Below are 6,000 nucleotides of genomic sequence, written 5' to 3'. Positions count from 1 at the left end.
AGCTTTAATCTCTGTGGCCTCTACTCTCCCTTGTGTGGGTGGAGAGAGCAGGTGGATACATCGAGAGACCTTCATCTGGCTTAATTGAAGCAACTCGAACTACCGACCCATAAAGGAATTCCAGCCCCCGGGCTTCCCAGGACCCCTGAGGAACACCTCATAGGAAGTAGATTCCCAAAGCGAAAAAGGAAGGCCTCCCTAAACCTAGCTCAGGACAAGGGCCAAGCTGGAAAAAGTGACTGGGAGGCCAGTCACCACGTTTTTCCCCAGTGAAAGGCTGACTCATTGCAACAGGCCTGCACTGGCTGGGACTCGAGCCGGTGGCTTGGAACATGCCTGGGCAGTGAACGCCTTGTCTAAAGGCTGGTTGGTGAGAAGCTGCGGGTCAGGGGAGCTGAGGCCGCGGCCCTGGGGAGCACCCGCACGCAGCCTGGGAGCCCGAGGGAAGCAGGGGGAGGGGGGAGGTCCCTATTTTCCCTCCCCCTCAAACTCCTGGGGGCCTGGCATAGCCCAGCAGGAGCTGGGTAAGGTCTGGAGGGGCCCTAAGACCCCAGGGGAATTAAGTCCTAATGTCCTAAGACATACGTGTTGTGGTGTTTCCTCCCCATAGGACATGCAAACAGAAAACAACACTAAACTTAAATGTAGAGAAAACTAATAAGGTCTTGATTTGCTTCATGAGCATTACCTCCATGCTTTCCTTTGAAATATCAAAGTGGAATTATTTTCCAGTATGGGGAAAGATGGAAGGGAACTGGGGTTGCTTTCCTAGTGCCCTGAGCACATGTTCAGTCTGCCCTTGGGGTGATTTGGCATGATGCAGAGTGCGGAGTTTGACTCTGATGGAGCCCCCAGACCCTCTTCCCTCCTCAAGCGATTGTCCCTGTTGACATCCAGGGCTTTCTGGCAAGGACTTTTTGAGTCATGCGTTGGTTTAAATCCTGGCTGTGCCATCTGCTTGCTGTGTGACCTTGGGTAAGTCACTTGATCTCAAGTGACTACATTTCTGTACATGTCAAATGGAAAGTACACAGGATAAATGCATGCATAGTGCCTAGTACAGCACTAGGCACTAGTCTGGCGAGTCTGGCTTATATACAAGATCTCTTCCAGCTTCTCCATTTATGCCCTACAAAGCTGCTTTTTAGGAAAAAATGGTGTCAGTCATTCACACTTTAGTGTGAATAAGCCTCCTGTCAGTGTCATTCCTTCTTTTCATTTATTTACTCAACAAATGCCACGTACCTGCCTGGTACCCTCATTTGAGCCAGGTGCTACTACTCTATGTACAGATTTTTCTTTTTATCCTCACAACAGTCTCTGCAAGATCACTAGTATCCCCATTTGGTGGTGGAGGAAACTGAGACTCAGGGAGGTGAAAGAATGTTCCCAAGCTCAGGCAGCAGAGCCTTGTTCATTCAGGAAACCTTGACTGAATTTCTGCCCTGTCTCAGAATGGAGACTAGGGGCACAGCAGGCAGTGAGTCAGGCACCCCCAGCTTAAGACCCTCATGGGCTACTGGCTGTATTTGCACATTTCTGTCATCACTCTAATTGTTAAAGTCCCTGAAAACCGTGTGCATGTGGTCAGGGAGCGCCCTCCCCTTCCCTCCAATTGCCCGTCACAGGGAGTTGCCTTCTTCCTAGTGTGTAGGACTGGCCCTGCCCCAGGCTGAGGTGCCAGATCAAGAAAGCCTCCTGCCTTTTCTTTCCACATCATTTTCTGGGGCTCTGCTGAGTAGATTTCCAAGACTGCCTCAGAATTCCGTTCTTGTCCCTTCTTTTGCACTTCACGAAATAATATATATTACAGAAATAACACATGTTCATTGTAAAAGAGAGAGACAGAGACAGAAGAAAAGAAAATAAAGCAAAGCAAAAAGTTTCAAAGTAACAGTAACTCCAAGTCTTGCTGAGATGGTTAAAATTTTGTTCTATTGTCTGCCAGACCTTTCTCTTACGCAATTAGAATATAATTAATAGTGATAGTGATAATAATGATAACACTAATTTTAACTAACCCTGACTTGAAGCTTCCTCTGTACCAGATACCGTTCTAAGCACCTTAAAAATTTTAACTCATTTATTCCTCACAGTAGCTCAGTGAGCTGATTATTACTGCCTTCATTTAACAGGTGTGGAAATTGAGGCAGAGAGAGAGAACATTTAAAAGTACACACCTTGGGCTTCCCTGGTGGCGCAGTGGTTGAGAATCTGCCTGCCAATGCAGGGAACACGGGTTCGAGCCCTGGTCTGGGAAGATCCCACATGCCGCGGAGCGACTAAGCCCGTGAGCCACAATTGCTGAGCCTGCGCGTCTGGAGCCTGTGCTCCGCAACGGGAGAGGCCACGATAGTGAGAGGCCCGCGCACCGCGATGAAGAGTGGCCCCCACTTGCCGCAACTAGAGAAAGCCCTCACACACAAATGAAGACCCAACACAGCCATAAATAAATAAATAAATAAATAAATAAAATTTAAAAAAAAAAAAAAAAAAAAAAAAAAAAAAAAAAAGTACACACCTTACTCTTTGTTTTTAAAATAGGAGCATTCTGAAAGCACTGTTTTGTGACCTACTTTTCTCCCCTTAACAATTATAAATTTACCTTCTCATTTGTACTTTTTCATGACTATTTAGCATTCCAACCTTCATACATACCATGAATTATTCAACCAGTGTCCTGTAGGCCACTTTTCTGATTTTCAAGTTTTTTTTTAACTGTGAATGACACAGAGATGTCCATCTTTGTAGCTTAATGTTTGAAAACCTGATGAATCCCGCCCTCTGATAACTCCTGGAAGTGGAATCACCTCGTCTCAGGATGTACCTGTGCCAAGGCTTCTGGCGTCCCTTGCAAATTTTCTCCCAGAGCAGTAAGCCTCCTGGGAGGCTAAAGGGATGTGAACTGTCACAGCCCCATGGAGGACAGCTTTGGTGATACCCATCAGAATGACAGATGCTCATGCTGTGACCCAGCAGTCCCACTTCTGGGAGTTTACCCCATAAATATCATTATACACATACAAAGTGACATCCGTATGTTACAATTAGTCATTGCAGCCCTGTTGGTAATAGTGAAGGGTCAGAAATAACCCAAATGTCCATATTAAGGAACTGATAAGTAAATGACAGTATATCTATACAGTGAAATCATATGCAGTTGTAAAAAGAATTCCAAGCCTTTCTATGTATTCATGGGAATAGCTCCCCAAGATATAGTAAGTTAAAAATAAGTGCAGGCTATTTACAATAGCCAGGACATGGAAGCAACCTAAGTGTCCATCAACAGATGAATGGATAAAGAAGATGTGGCACATATATACAATGGAATATTACTCAGCCATAAAAAGAAATGAAATTGAGTTATTTGTAGTGAGGTGGACGGACCTAGAGTCTGTCATACAGAATGAAGTAGGTCAGAAAGAGAAAAACAAATACCGTAGGCTAATACATATATATGGAATCTAAAAAAAAAAAAAAAAAAATGGTTCTGAAGAACCTAGGGGCAGGACAGGAATAAAGACGCAGACGTAGAGAATGGACTTGAGGACATGGGGAGGGGAAGGGTAAGCTGAGAGGAAGTGAGAGAGTGGCATTGACATACATATCAGCTAGGTGCTTTGTGACCACCTAGAGTGGTGGGAGGGAGACAGAAGAGGGAGGAGATATGGGGATATATGTATACGTATAGCTGATTCACATTGTTATACAGCAGCAACTAACACAACAATGTAAAGCAATTATACTCCAATAAAGATGTTAAAAAAAAAAAAAAAGGGCAGGGAGAGACAAATTAAAGGTATGGGACTATCAGATACAAACTACTATGCATAAAATAGATACAAGCAACAAGGATATTTTGTATAGCACAGGGAATTATAGCTATTATCCTCTAATAACTTACAATGGAGTATAATCTGCAAAAATACTGAATCACTCTGCTGTACACCTGAAACTAATATTATAAATCAACTATACTTCAATTTAAAAAATGTGTGCATAATGATGTAAATAGCATGCTATTTTTGTATGAAAAAAGGAGGCAAATGATAGCCCTCATTTGTAGTTGCATGTATAAACACTGGTAAGCTCTAAGATAAGTTAAAACAGTACCTACCTGCCTACTTACGGTGATTTTGGCTGGGCCAGAGGGATCAAGATTAAAGAGAATGAATCAAGACAGGAGAACAGTTTTTTTCACTGATCACTTTTTGTGCTTTAGATTCTGAAACTATGCTGTGCTTCTATTCAGAAATTCTAGCTCTTAAAATTTCCCTTCCGGTATTGTTAAATTATCTTTAGGTGTGATAATGCTATTGTAGTAATTTTTTTATAGAATACTTATTTTGAGAGATAGTGAAATATTTACAAATGAAATTATATAATGTCCCGATTTGCTTCAAAATAATATTTGAATGGAGGAAGCAGAATAGGATATATTACAGATGAAAGTGATTGGACATGAATTGATGACTAACTTAAAGCTGAAAAGCTGATACATAGAGGATTCATTATGCTCTTCTGTCTACTTAAAAAATAATTTATTGAGGTGAAATTCACGTAAAATCAAGCACTTTAAAGTGAACAATTCAGTGGCATTTAGTACATTCACAGTGTTGTGCAACTACCACCTCTGTCTAGTTTCAAAACATTTCCATCACTTCAAATTAAAACCCTGTACCATTAAGCAATTCCCCCCCCCCCCATTTCTCCCTCCTTCCAGCTCCTGGCAACCATCTGTCTGTGTTCTGCCACTTATCTATTGTGGACTTATCTATTCTTGATATTTCATATAAATGGACTCATAGTATTTGTGACTTTTTGTGTATGGCTTCTTTTACTGAGCATAAAGTTTTTGAGGTTCATCCATGCTGTAGTTTGTGTCATTCTACATATACATGTTGTAGCGTAGAGCATGTAGTACTGCATTTCTTTTTAGTCCTTTGCGTGTATATACCACATCATGTTATCCGTTCATCCGTTGACATACGTTTGGGCTGTTTCCACTTTTGGGCTATTGTGAATAGCGCTGTTAGGAGCGTGCTTGTACATGTCCTTGTCAGAGTACCTGTTTTCAGTTTTTGGAGTGTATACCTAGGAGCACAATTGCAGTTATATGGTCATTCTATGTTTAACTTTTTGACACGTCACTCAACCGTCCTCCCCAGCAGCCGAACCATCTTACATTCCCACCGGCAATGTAGGAAGGTTCCAATTTCTCCACATCCTCGTCAACATGTTTTTTCTTTATTGTAGCCATCCTAGTGGGTGTGAAGTGGCATCTCATTGTGGTTTGGATTTGCATTTCCCTGATGACTAATGATGTTGAGCATCTTCTCATGTGCTCCTTGGCCATTTGTACATCTTCTTGGAGAAATGTCTGTTCAAGTCCTCTGCCTATTTTAAAATTGGGTCATTTTTCTTTCTGTTGTTTCTGTCTACGATCTTATATGTCTTAAATTCTTCATAGTAAAAAAAACAAAAGGTACAAAAATATTAGACATTTTATTAAAAACTTTAAGAAACACACATCTCCCCCCCCCCCCCCCCCCCCCCCCCCCCCCGGGAGAAGTAGTAGTTTTCCCTCCTTTTCCGCCCCCCCCCCCCCCCCCCCCCCGCACTTGAATTCCCCAGAGATCCTTGCATGATCCCTACCTCCATATACCATCCATAATGTGGTTTCCAAAAAAACCGTATTTGCACTTCAAACAAATAAATAAGCACAGGTGTCTTCCCTTTCAGCCTCTTACAGGTAGGTGCGGGGTGGAAGCGCAGGGCTCTTAGGAGTAGCTGAGGCTGGCTGTCCCCATCACTTTGGCCACAGCCGGAGGCCAACCCCCACCTACCTAGCAGGCTGGTGACTCATTCCCTGAGGGCCCCGTGTATAGCGGAAGAAACCTTCTGGGCCCCCATCCAGCCACATCACAAGACTGGATGGCCCAGCGTGTCGGTGGCTTGCTAGCCAATGGGAGAGGCTTCACCCAGCTAATGTTCTGCTGT

This window comes from Balaenoptera musculus, chromosome 11 (genome assembly GCF_009873245.2).
Source record: "Balaenoptera musculus isolate JJ_BM4_2016_0621 chromosome 11, mBalMus1.pri.v3, whole genome shotgun sequence".
In the NCBI taxonomy this organism is placed as follows: domain Eukaryota; kingdom Metazoa; phylum Chordata; class Mammalia; order Artiodactyla; family Balaenopteridae; genus Balaenoptera; species Balaenoptera musculus.
This window is presented reverse-complemented; position numbering follows the sequence as displayed.